This window comes from Melanerpes formicivorus, unplaced genomic scaffold (genome assembly GCF_026170545.1).
Source record: "Melanerpes formicivorus ecotype bairdi unplaced genomic scaffold, bMelFor1.0.p_v2 SCAF_19, whole genome shotgun sequence".
Classification (NCBI taxonomy): domain Eukaryota; kingdom Metazoa; phylum Chordata; class Aves; order Piciformes; family Picidae; genus Melanerpes; species Melanerpes formicivorus.
This window is the reverse complement of record NW_027142371.1, coordinates 10,155,453-10,169,910: the sequence shown is the minus strand read 5'-3', so window position 1 is coordinate 10,169,910 and position 14,458 is coordinate 10,155,453.

Sequence of the window (14,458 nt, the reverse complement as noted above, 5' to 3'; positions counted from 1 at the left end):
TACATATGCATACATACATGTATACAAGACTCTGATTTATTCATTATTCTTAGACATTCTGGATGAAACAAGTGAAAACCAGTACTGGAGGATGTGCATTTACATTGACAGAGTAAAAACTGATGCACATTATTTATGAAGCCTGTTCTGTCAAAGTATGCTGGTTTTGATGATCGTATTCGAGTGAATGCCACCCTTATCTGTCAAGTAAGACACACACCAACCTACTACTTCTCTGAAGGAGAAAAAAGTGCTCCCAAAAACTGCACACCTTCTTCTTATAAATATGTATTAAGGCACGGTCAGATAAAACCATAAGCCTTGATACATATATGTTTTTAATTGGCACGGTGCAAAAACTGTACCCAGCATCTGTGTGCACAATCACACAGCCACAGAGAAGTATTTGTGGTTTTCAAATCAAGCTTTTTATCTTTATTTCTGATGGCACTGGAGAAGGCAGAGAAATAACTGTCAGACAACTGGAAAGCAGCACAGGGAGAAGTAAAGATATTCTTCTTCTTTGTCAGAAAATAAGAAGTTTAGATGCATCTTGTCACTGAAACAGTTTTGTTCCTAATGCTTCATTTTTCCTCCTTGTAGTTGAAGACCGTTATAGAAACTAATAGAGGTGGGCAGCAATCTGATTTTCTGTTGTATGTGTCATACTGAGACTGTGACAAGCTTTAGGTTTTTATAATTAAACAAACCCAGAAAAGAAGTGTATTGGGAAAAAGAATCTGATTTGTGTGTAGTTCAGATGTGCCGTTCAGGTTCCAGAGATTTACATTTTAGAACAAGATAATCTATTTTCAGTTTTTCACAAAGAGAATGCTCAGAGCTCGTGCTTCTGTGCAATGTGTTGTTTTGATTAATGAGAAAAAATGGAAAAACATTTCACTGAAGTATTTTTGCTGTCTAGAATTTAAATTTTATGTTATGCAGGGACTCTGGCTCAGTGTTGATATATAGCACTAGAAGAATGAAGGAAGCTCCATGACAGTGTTAAGTTAATTCTGGATTTACTCCAAAACAGCTAAGAGCAATATTTACTTCTGTATTTTAATAAGAAAGTATGTGCACGAGGTACAGAATAGCCTCAGAATCACTAATAAGAAGGAAGAATAAATAGAAGAGAGGACTGAAAAATACTGCAGAAAGGGAAGAATCCATACATGAACCACCAGTTCAGATTTAGCCTGGAGTTTAATGAAGCAAGCATTGGAGATTTTAAGAGCTGACAGCAAACATCCATTTTCTGTATTTGCACTACCACAGTTTCTGAAGGAACTAACTGGAGATCAGAGTTTTCTTGGCTGAGAAAATGAGGAAATATTACAGTGGGAATAGGAATTACTTTTCCCCTCAAATATGCAGGTATTCTTTACAAAATTAAGGCCTCATATGCTTGCCACTCTTTGTATCAATGACAGTCTTTCCCATAGCCTCCCAAAGAAAGTGTTCCTAAGTTGGAAATGTGTGTGAGAAAATCCAAACATTGTCTCTTTTTAGTTAAAATAATTCACTGTTAGGCAAAATTTTGCTTCCAAGTTGCACTGGCTCAAATCAGGGCAATCCCACTAACCCTGGAAAGCACAAAATCTGTTCTCTCTCTAAATCCATAGCTACAGTTGAAATCAAATGCTGTGCTGCACTCTTCCACTCACCTAATCTTGAATCTCCATCTGCTTAAAACCATTTTGCATCAACTTTTACAATTTCTGCATGCAGCTCTGTAAGCAACAATTCAAACCTAAATTTTGCTCTGAACCAGCAGATTAGAACTGCTTACTCCAGTTGTACAATACTAACATTTCAACAGGCTACACAGATGCATGATGAGAATACACAACATTAATCAGGACCATAATGTCTGAATATATTAAGCAACCCCAAGTTCTTACTCCATTATTCCCACCAGCCAAAAGATGGCTAATAATTTGTAGGTCACCCAGACTTCATGCAGCAAACTGTGAAAGCTCTAGAGCAATTAGGATACAAAAGTTCACTAATGATGAGATGACATTTTTGAGCTGGGGTTGGAAATAAGTGCTACGTGGGTGTTGGAAACAACCCAGTGAGATATGACTTCCTTAATTACTCATTGTATTGAAAGCCATTTGTGAACAAATGCCCATGCATAAATTCTCTCTCTTTGGTTGGTTATGTGCTGTTTTAAGTCCATTCAGTAATAGAAACAAGCAATTTTTCTAGTGATTCATGTTGCAGATGCAAGTGAAGCCAGATCTTATTAGCACAACTGGTTTCCCTTTTTTTCTTGCAAACTTTGAGCTCAGCAGGTCATCTGGTGTACAGCTAATACTTGTTCTGCATAGATTGTATTCAATTTCATAAATGTGGTTTGATAAATGTAAAGAAAAGGAAAATTAATTTTCAAATAAACAGCAAGTGAAGATTATTGAGTATGGAAATATTCAGGATTTCTTTATCTTTTAAAGCTAGGACTGCCCAGAAATGTTAAAAACCCCATAGTGCAAAGATCTAATCTAATTTTATAGTCACAGACATGCTCTCACCTCATGACACACAGATTCCTGCAGTGGAGAGCTTCAGTGACTGGAGACTGGAGTGAGGATTTAAGAATATGAATTCAGGGTCCACTTGGCATAATGGGAGACGTGGCTTTGTAGAAAGGCAGCAGGTAATGGTGGGTAAAACTCATAAGTATGTTTTGTGAGCATTTGCTTTCACTTGTTTTGGCATTTTTTCAGCATGTAAAAATGTATAATATATTTTTTATTGAATATTGAAAAGCAAAAGCCCTGTCTCAAGCTGTGCCAGGGGAGGTTTAGACTCAAGGTGAGGAGGAAGTTCTTCACTGAGCGAGTCATTCGGCATTGGAATGGGTTGCCTGAGGAGGTGGTTGAGTCACCATCCCTGGAGGCGTTCAAGGGGAGATTGGACGTGGCACTTGGTGCCATGGTCTAGTCATGGGGTCTGTGTTGATAGGTTGGACTTGATGATCCTCGAGGTCCTTTCCAACCCAAGTTATACTGTGATACTGTGAGATCAGATCATTTCTCCCATCCTCAAATGATCTTGGTGCCTGAACTTTGGTTTACTTGTGCTTCCATTAATCAATAAAGACGAAACACACCCACCTCTTAAAATGGGTTTCAATTACAAAGATACTTATTGGAACCAAATGTAGCTTTCATTTTGAAGTTACAAAAATCAGCTGAGACTGTATCAGATGACACTGGAGAAGCTGAGCAACTATGACAGTTGTCTACATGTCTAATGAAAAGAACTTCTGATCTAGTGCCAGCTGGGAACAAAACAAAGCAATTATCACCTCTGTATTTAATAACCAGCGAAAGGAAAACAAAAACATAACTGTGGATCTGTTCTTCCTGCCATTTTGTTAACAACAATCCCCTGAAGTAGTTGCCACTTATTTAGGAAACATTTTCAACCTTCACTGTGACATTTGCAATAATATTTTAAACTTTAAACATAAGTGTAATGTTGAACTTCATGAACAGCAAATGGCACTTTTCAAGGACGTCCTCTCTATTGATAGCATTGTCCAGAGAGTATTTCAAGTCAGATGGGAAAGCAAAATTCACTGTACGAGAAAAAATGTTAGAGAACAAATACAAAGCATGAAGAAGATGCATGTTAATGTCTCTATAAAAGATAGTAAAGCTGTTCATTTTATTATAGCCAAGTACTTGCTAGTGACCAGAGGTATAAACTTCCTAAACAAGTAGAATTTGTTCAGAACAAGAGCTGATTTCTGTTTGCTAATTTAGTCTAATGAAAACAACTGCCAATCATGTTTGTTCACAAGAAAATATCTGTAGTGGCTAAAACTGAACTATAACTTTAGAAGCATTTCAGTGCTAGGTGCTACATGTTATGAGAATACGCTGCATATATCAAGCAAAGCTGCTAAAATGTGCCTGAACTCAGCTCGATTACACTTAGCAAGATGTCATCGAATGGCACAGAAGTCAATACTGTCACCTCACCCTCACAGTAGCACGCCAAAGACCAGAATCTGTTCTCGTGTTCTAACATCTCAGTCAATAATATATACACTTTCATTTCGCATTCCTGGTTTTAGATCACATATGCTGCAGTACAAACAGAAGCAGTGACATTATTGGCTATGAACCGTACACCATATATTACTGTAACTGCTGTTATCATGTGACAGTACTGGAAATGCTGTTACAGGGAATAGCTGAGCAAATAAAAACAGCCAATAGGTGGAAAATTAGAATGGGACCACAGAGGATTTGCTGGAAATCTCTCATACAGCAGCAGACAATGAAAGCAACTGTTGACTCGAAGACAGGTTGCTTTGCTGTTTGCTTTAGCTTTGGGATGTGTAACAAGCCTCTCATACCCTTAGAGTTCTATTTGCATTTCATTTGTTTAAGAAAAAAGAGTGTGGGGGCTTGTGTGGGTGGTTGTTGGGGTTTTGTTTGTTTGTTTGGTTGTTTTTTTGTTGTTATTTTAATGGTTTACTTATGCCAGCTCTGATTGTTATACTCAAGGATATCTTGTATTATCGGGAAGGCTTCCTCAATTCATTGATACTGTTTGGGCAGTGCTGCATGGCACAAGGTACACTTATATTATTCCAAGAAAAGAATTTTGATCTCATGTCCCATTTCTTCCAACTACCCCATCCAGTCTGTCAGCAGTAGTAATTGAAAAGAAAGCAAACCAAAAATTTTTGCAAAAAGTAGGAACGCTTCATGCCCTCTCAAATGAGCAGATTGGACTTCTTAATAGATGTCTCTACAGAACTCTAAATCATGTGCTCAAGTAATATTGCCATAAAAGTTTCCATGTGAGATCACCATAGTATTGCACAGGAAACTGGGAGTAACCTGCAGTGTCCACATTACTTTTACCAGGCTGCCAGCAAAATTTGGTATCTGTGGAAAATTCAGACTTTGTGCCCCTGTTTTGTATACACCTTGCTGCCTTGGAAAGTGATACTTTCCCCCTTAACTTTGTCCTTTCTATTTGGAGAATATTGATCTTTACCTGCTCTCTATTTTTCATGGAGCACAGCAAACACCTTAACATTTTATTTATCTCCTTTTTTTCTAAGCTGCATCTTTTTCCCAGTGTGGTCAATAAAGGACCTGATTGTCATTCTCTGAATCTTATCTGAACCTCTAATTGACCTCACTGGGTTACCCACTCCCATACCATTGTGGGGTAACTTCTTCCATAATAGCCATTGTTTCAACTCTGTATTCTCTAATCCTACACAGGATTGCAGTGCCTTTACCAGGAAGAGATAAATCCTGTTCCTAATACCATTACAATACAAAGAACAAAAATCCTATTAAAAGAAGAAGAAAAAAAGAGTTCTGAATCAAGTCCAGAAAAAATACCTTCAAGTGAGGAAAGAATCAGCTCAAAAAGGAATTGGTACAAGGGTGAATTAAGAAAAGAAAATTATTTCTTAATTTATGTGATGCAGGAAAAAGAACAAGAGACCACTACTGCATGGAGGAGTTCCTTGTCTTTCTGAAAGAGAAGGAACTGGTGGAGTAGATGTGGTTCATGATGGCCCAGTGCTGAGCCTGCAGGTAGGAGAGATTCCTCACACACTGCTTGGAATGCATAACACGGGCTGTAGCAATGGCTGTATAGGATGCCACAAAATTGCACCAGTTCTGTACATTTCCTTAAAAGTAAGCAAGGAATAAGGATTAAAACCCTGGAAACCTCTAGAACACAGATCCCAAGTCATGTGTCAGAAAAGTTTGTTCAGCAGCAGCAGCCTCCATGCACATATGACCAGTTCATGTTCAGCTGGTGGCTGTTTGAGTAAAGGCCACTAAGAGTAAGTTCCTATTTTCTGATGTGCTGTGCTGGGGCTTGATACAACCTCACACTACTTTTATACCAGATAAGCAAAAATGTCAAGTTCTAGTCATTGAAGAATTAGGTCCAGTGGCTTCCAAGTATAGACAGGATTGGAACAATCTCCTCTAAGCCCCAAAAATGTACTCTAGCAGGTAACAAACTCAGAATGCGAACACAACATAAAGCTGAATTTAATTCCACAGTGGCATATTATCACCCTGCATAACATTTTATCAGTTCTACTAGCCTTCTCACTATTGGAGGGTTCCCTCCCTCCCTTCCTTTCTTTTCTGATGCCAATGATAACTACATTTGGCTTTTTTTATCCCGGCATGATAATTCTGCAGTAATCTTTCATAAATCTCAGCATGTTCTCAGAAAGTAAATGATGGCATAATTTATCACTATTGAAAATGCATTTTGTGCCATGACAGTATAATTAGACATTCTTTCCACGAGACATATTAAGTATATACCAATGTATTAAAGCTACTGTGCTGCAGATCCATTTAGTTGATTTATTCCTTGTCTCTGGCTACCTTGCCTTATCATGATACCCACACAATCATGCATCCTCATTGCAGGGAAAGAAAAAAAAATGATGTGGCAGGGAAGCAACACATTGTAAGAAACAGTATCTGTAGGTTAAGTAATTCAAGTGGGAACAGGATGCAATTTGGCTGCACTTTTGTACCAATTCAGAACACATTAATTATGCAGTGATCAAAATAATTTCACATGCATAATGCTGACCTCATTCACTAGAGGGCAACAAAACCCCAGTTTAAAAAGCCTCCACCTTCTACTTTCAATGACAGAGCACTTTTAATAAGATGCTGCATGGATTTCGTTATGAATACCCTATTAATTTTACATAAGTGCAAAGTTACTTCTGAAAAGCCAGTTAGGCTGTTGAATATACATGATCTAGCCTCCCAACAGGTGCCAGGAAGATGTTATTCGAGTCATAGCCCCCCCCCCCCCCCCCCCCAGCACCAGATCAGTGGGTGTGTTCATTTGTTCAAGTATTATTGTTTGACTCAGATTACCCTACTGAGCTCTGTTTCATAAAGCCCCCTTGAACGCTACACTGTTTCTGCAGATCAAAGCATGTGGGCTTATCTAGACATCATAGAGCTACTGATATTCAAGATACTTAAACTGCAGGAATGAAAACCCCTTCTCCACCTGACTGGGCTTTGCTTCTTGATCAGCATGTTTTGAGGGGCTATATTCTCTTCCCCTTTGCTGCTCCTTATGACAAAACCTCATTTTGACTAAAGAGGATGCATGTTTTCACGCTGAACCGAAATACAATACGAAACCTCTGCTTGTAATTTTTAAGGATGTTTGTTAGGAAGCCTGAAAGAGTTGATACTATCTCTGCCAACAGTCTAACAACTCATCAGTTTACTATGGGCCACCACGTTAGCTCTGCTAATTTAATTTGGAGAAGTTCACTCTGCATAATAAAATCGGGTTGCTGGTTTTTCTCCTCAAGTTGTAAATAAGAAATAGCTATTACTGTTATGGTCTGTTGAGAAAGGGCTTCATCTACTGTGAAAAAATGATTACATAGACACAGGCCCAACCAATTGAAAAATAATTAAGTGAATTTGTCTTTTGTCCTTAGATGCAAATAATGAGTAATGCAAATAAACTGCCAGAGAAGTATTTTTATGTGCTTTTTATAGCTTAAATAAGAATATATTTAATTCATTTTTGATGAATGGTTGAATTTTTTTTTCCCCCCACTGGTTTTGTTACAGAAGATGATTATTAGGACCAGATGCAAACACCCATCTTCTAAAGTGATTGCTCCCAGGAACACATCCTTGGCTTCTCCTTTAAGGGGGTTCATGCCAGGAAGTGACCAGATATATACAAATGCATTCCTGTGTTTCGGAGGCAGTGCAAAGAGATTAGGAAGGAGGAGGGGGCTCAAAAGGGGAGAGATGTACAAATACATTTTTCTATTACACAGTTGACAGCCCCTTGGGAAAATAAGTCTAAGAAATGTGCAACCTTGAAATGTGTGCATGCTGCAAGGGATATTTTCAATGTGAACCCTGTGTTCTGATTTTCAAAGTCCTTAATCATTTGGCTATGCTATGGAAAAGGGGTATACTGAAGCTCCTAAAACAAACAGAAAGGTTTGATTTAGTTTCCTTCTCCTTGCAGAGAGAAAGAGTATTCCATCCCTGCTGCACCATCTTGGCAGTGCGCTGCAGCCTGCACGCTGCATGCCTAGTTAGCAATATTCTCCTCTCCGAACAGTACAGCATGACATGTCCCCCTTCCCACCAAAGTATTTAACAATTTCCTTTGAAATGCAACTCATTATACAAAAGCAGAACTAAATAAAAAATACTCCAGAGAGAGAACAGATTGCTAGATATAGATTGGATGTGCAGTCTAATCCTTCACAACCATTAAATATTTAACATAATCACACCACAGGTGACAGGAAGATGTCTGCATTGTTTAATTAGACTTAATTAAACATAAGGAAAATCTAATACTAATTCAGGTCTAGCTTTTAAACAGATTACAAAACTCCCTTTTTAAACTGCTTTTGTATCTGGAGAAATGTATTCTTTCTGTCATTAGCTGGGGAATCCTCGCCATGTAATGCTCAAAACCCGTGAAGAGACGATCTGTTGTGTTCAAAAGCCCATGGATGATGCTGACTTTACTCTACTGGGTTAAGGACAAAGCCAAAGGACTTGGCACTTCCAGCACACTGTAACACTGTGATTTTGTGGCCATATTTTGTATAAACTATTACACTTGGGACATAATTTTTTTCTATTACCTCTTTTATGGTCTTATTGTTTACAAGAGAATAGATAGAGCATTTAATTATGAGATGGACTTAATGTTCTATAACAACTCCTGTATGCAATAGATTGCCTCTGGAACGCTGCTCACAACTCACATGAATGCGACAAATGAGGAAAAAAAAACCACAACAAAACAGTGTAGCAGAGGAGATGTGCAAGAGGAGGGCAGCATCTAATGCTGTGAATCATTCCCTGATAATATTCCCATGTCTCCCAGCAGAAGTTATGGTTCAGAACTGTATTTAAGCAGAGATGAATATAACATGTGTTGCCAAAGCATCAGAGACTATTTATGACATGTCACTTTGTTTCCAAATCACCTTAATGGCTTTAGGTGGAATGGCCTGATAAGGGTCCAGCCTGAAAAGTGAATTCTCATGATTAGATTAGAACCTAAACTATTATTTCCTCTACAAGCTAAAAGTTAGATAGGATTAAAGAAACCAAACCATAAACTTCCTAAGAAATAAATTAATCAGTACAGAGATCTCCGGCTCTGCTGGGCAGCCAGTCACTTCATGATCAGCCAGGAGTGAAGAAGATCAGACTCATAACTCTTACATTGTTGGTCCAATGCTAGGTATTATTTTGGTACCTTAGAATTCATGTGTTGATGCAGTGTTGTAACTAAAGTACTACAGATCTAAGCTCTTTCTAAAAAGCTTTGTTTGCCTCATACTGTGCCTCCTTTCTTCACCCTCTCAGTTTTCTGCGTCCCTGCAACTAATTTTTGGGGTTTTTTGGATGGGAGTTGGGGGTGGAAAATGCAAATTGTGGAAATGGTACCTGCAGAATTTTGTTTTCCAGTTGTGTATTCTCTGAACATGAGTCCTGGAGCTACTGTCATTCAGCCTTACTGTGCAACTGCATCTTGTATACATGAAGGAGAGTTTTACACTGAGCACATGCATAGGGTTTTTGTCTGAATCTACAGGACGGAAGTTTAAGCCTCTTTTCTCTTTTAAGAAACAAGATATGCATCAAAGTACTGCTGTAAGTTTAGAAGACAAAGTGCATCTCATGAAAGAGCAAAACACCCATAAAATTACAGCAAGGCACATAATGCAGGTAAACAACACAAAATCTTGCTCTGGTCACACACAGCAAGGGACTGTTTTGTTGTTGTCTAGTTGTGGGGATTTTTGTTTGGTTTTGTTTTTTTCCCAGATATCTAGCTGTCACCGGTTGGGGCTGTCCCCTTATGAAAGGGAATATGGTGGACGGAAGTTGGTAAATGACAAGAACGATCTAAACTAATTTCATTGGTAAAGTGGGAGGAAGCACCTTCTGAACTGGGAGTGCAGGAGGGTATACTGGGCATTCCGGCACTTTATCTTCAGTCTTGCTTCCGCTCCTCCACAGGGCAGCAGCTTTCTGTGCTGGGCTTTCGGCCAAGGCTTTGGCCTTCCAACTGACAAACCTGATAAGGCCTGTATTAACTGCTTTCCAATTAACACTGCTTCTGACCTTTTTTCTCTCTCTCTCTCTTTCTAACCCGCTCTGGGGAAAAGGGGGAGAGAGGGGAAGAGTGGAGGTGGGGAACCCCCTCAGCAGAGGGGGGGAACTCTCATTTCTGTGCTACTCTGTTGTATATCTTTGTATATATTGTAAATTTGTATATATTTCCCTGCATATCCTACATTGCTTTGTAAATATACAGCTCCACTGCTTTGCTAATTCAGCTGTGAGTTTTTTTTTCCCTTTCCCTTCAATTTTCTTTCCCTTTACTTTACAGGGGGGAGGGAGGAGGCTTTTTGGCCTTACCCTTCCAACCCTATGACACTAGCAAGAGGAGGGGAAGGCTTTTTGCTAACCTTTGTCATCTGGTGGTGGTGAATCACACTCTACTTATCATTCTGAGTCCTGTATACAGTTGTCTGACATGTTTCTGTCTGCTCTGTTAGATAACACAGCTGATGAAAACAATAACCACATTTATAGAGCAGTATCTTATTCACTATTGTCCCAGTCAAATGATGGCTTATCTACAGAGAATAATTGGGTCAGCTCTGGAGATGGCCACACTTACAACAGAAAATAGATAATAAGTTTATAGAAAATACATTTTAAATGATGTAAATCAAAGACAATTTCTATTTTAAGCAGATTTTTTTTTTTTTACTGGAAAAGGAAAAAATAATGAAAACAAAATTCTACAAACCAAGATGGACATAAAGAATGTCAAACACAGATAAAAGTTGGAGGGAAGTTCTGTGACAGGAGGACACTAATGGAAGGAGTGAAAATGAGTGAGGAGCACAATCCCTCCCTGTAGAAAGTATGAAGCATTTTAATTCTAGAGATAAGAAACTAAATTTTGTGAGTTGAAAACTTCTTATTCACAGTAACTCAGTAGAAACTGGAAGCGTTAGCACCTAGCAGAAGCTCTTCAGCACCTGAAAGGAGTGAATTAGACCATGGAGGTGATTAATTCCCAGTTCCACAAACTCAGCTCAAGGTTGATGTAGTCTATGTGTTTTAGGACTCTCCTCTATAGAAGGTACATTGATAAACTAGAGACACTACAGGAGAGAGCAATAAAAATGATAAAGTGGGCACACTTCTTGTCCTAGGTAGTCAAGTTGAATGAAATGGATATGTGCAGTATGGAAAAACAGTGACAAAGGGGACAGGTTACTGGCATATAAATAACTGAAGGTTAGTAACTGATATGCCAACAAGAGATCAGTGCATTTTAAAGAGCTGAAAGGCAAATTCCAGAAGACTGTGATTCAGTAATAGCATTCTCTAGAGTGCTAAGACCAGCCCACAAAAATCCCCAAGTAAGATAATACATAAATATATCATTACCATTACTTCCCATGTGTCCTTCCCCCTGGAGAGAAGGGAGAGGCAATGAGATCCTCATCAGAAGGAAACCTTGATTAATCCTCTCCTCCCCCAAGCCTCACATAAAGGCATACTTGTATGAAGACACAGATGGGGAGCTGCCTATCTATCCCACCCAGACCCATGGAGGTGCAATCATCAGACAGTTCTCGTTCTACCACCGCATGCCTAAAATGCCAAGTGATGTCCACAGGTGAGTACAGGCAGTAAATGTTCCTTTCAGACAGGCCAGAAATTATAGACACAGTGTGGGCATAATTTTAAGCCAGAAAAGGAAAAATGTCAATATAGTAATGGGAGACCAACTCTATGCAAATTTCCCTGTTACCAGCCCAGAAACAAGAGAGAACAAACATTAGAAATGACTGAGCATGAGGACTGCAGAGACATTCTGTGTACCAGGAATAGTGCTAACAATTCAGATGCCTGTTGTCATTCATGGCTAAAGTCCCAAATATCTTTGATAATGTCCTCTTACATATGTTTATGTTACAACATGTGCATAATCAGCACATTAATACAATGATTCAACTTTCTCTTTCAGAATGTGCCATAATCTTTGGGGTCTTCACCTTCTACAAAGTGTTTCCAGCATGAAGACATCACTGCAGAGGAAGCCACAGATAAACATTAACAGATTTTACACATCCTTTCTAGGTTGGTTTGCACCAGGGTGTAGGTTTCAGCTCTACCACATCACCTCCCAGAAAGACATCTGGATTCCACAGCTTTGTACCAGACTTTGAATGGAGAAATATTAGTGTTTAAAGTGCAATGGGTCTGATTTAATATGATTTCATTAACAATTTATTAACAGCTGTGTCTTGGCACTCATTTTAATCATTTAAGTATATTTCAGGTGTGGGGTGGGAGGGTTTGGGCAATTCAGGGGCAACGACAACTGAAAGACAATTCAATCTGGCAGTTTTTGTCAAGCAAAACTCATATACAATTAAAGTTAAAGTGAGTTGGCCATTACCAGGACACAGCGTGTGCTGTATAAATGTCTTCTGACAGCATACATTCTTCCTGAACGTCAAACCCATGAAGAGTGACATATGCTGGGTCTGCGCTAAGTCCCACCGGCATATAACCAAATTAATATTTATAATAAAACCCCAAAGCCTTTCTGACTTTTGAATTGCCAACAAAGACGTTTTGAGGTAAAACCCTCAGTGCACTAGCATTTATCACAAAACCCTTATTAACACGAAAAGACATCTCGTCTTTTGATGAATTTTGAACTGTTGAACTTTATGTTGGCAGCAAAACCAGCTATAGATCCTGGTTCTTCTAATTACTAAATCACAGACATCTGAAGACTTGAAAAAGACCCCTTAGCTTTGGCTGCAGTTCTGAGACAGCTGTGATGCTCTGATGCCTTCCTGTCGAAGGCAGTGATGTGCAAACACACCAGACACTCTTGTGCAGAGAAGCTGCTTCTTGCTGGCATCGGATGCCAACTTTAGCATCTGGTTTTTATATCACCACTATATGATGCATGGTCCTGAGTAGAAGAGGAGAATGTGAGAAACATTTCTCTTCTACAGGTGCAATCCAGCTATTTACTTGCTAAGTAATGTGCAAACGAGTGACAGAAGTTACCAACATCATTGTTGCAACTAAAATCCAATACTTCAACAAAATACTTCAGTACTTCTTCATACTTCTTAAACTACCTCCAGTTATTCTGAAGCTCCTCAGCTTTCAGCGTGTCATAACAGAATTACTTCTGTATCACAGAGAGGAAAAAAAAAAGTATGCACTATACAGCATTGTAAGAGATTGGCCTACAGGAAGGCTGGGGAAGGACTTCTCAGGATCTCAGGTAGTGATAGGACTAGGGGGAATGGAATGAAGCTGGAGGTGGGGAGATTCAGGCTAGATGTGAGGAGGAGGTTCTTCACCATGAGAGTGGTGAAACCCTGGAATGTGTTGTCCAGGTAGGTGGTTGAGGCCCCGTCCCTGGAGATGTTTAAGACCAGCCTGGATGAGGCTCTGTCCAGCCTGATGTAGTGTGGGGTGTCCCTGCCCATGGCAGGGGGGTTGGAACTAGATGATCCTTGTGGTCCCTTCCAACCCTGAATGATACTATGATAGATTCTGACATTTTTTAAAGACTAAAGGACTTGAGAAACCCTCTGGCCCCCTCAGAAGACAACAGCACACAACCAGAACTAAAAAATAAAATGAAATACAGTTTATCTCCTCTATGACATATCTATCATATACACTGAACTGGAAGACATTTACAATAATCATTTACTGTCTGTAATACGATACTTATTTCAAGCACTTGGAACCAGAAAGGAGCTCAGAACATTCTTGCTCCAAGCCTCAGTCCTCATTTTGCCTTAAATTTCAGCCTTAGTCATAATTCTCCTCCTGGTTTACTCAAGAGAAAGCACTCCATCTCCCCCATAAGTTCTTCTGGATTTCCAAGAAACATAGGTGCCAGCAGAATTTGCCAGTAGTAAGTAAACCATGGGTTTGGAGAAAGATTTCTGATACCACAGTGACTTATTTTAAGACTTAAACTGCAAAAAAATAAGCTAAACTTACAAAATGCAGGCATCTAGGAAGCATTCTATGGAAGTATCTTTTCAGGTAAAACTGACCAAATCAGTATTTTTATATTTGTACTTCTAAGAACAGATTTTTTCCCCCTTGCCTCCTTGCTTATAAATCAGAACAGAAATTCCAGAGCCAAATGCTCCTTTTAGACACTTCAGTGCTCAAATCTGCTCAGCACATCACCTGTATATGGTTTACTGAGGTCTGCAAACAAGAGTCAGAGGACTCTGAGTCAAGCGATTCTGACCTGCATCCACTCAGTGGATCTTGTTATCACTGCATCATTCCTGTTAAGCTTGGTACAGCTTTGCTTCTCAATACACATTTTATGA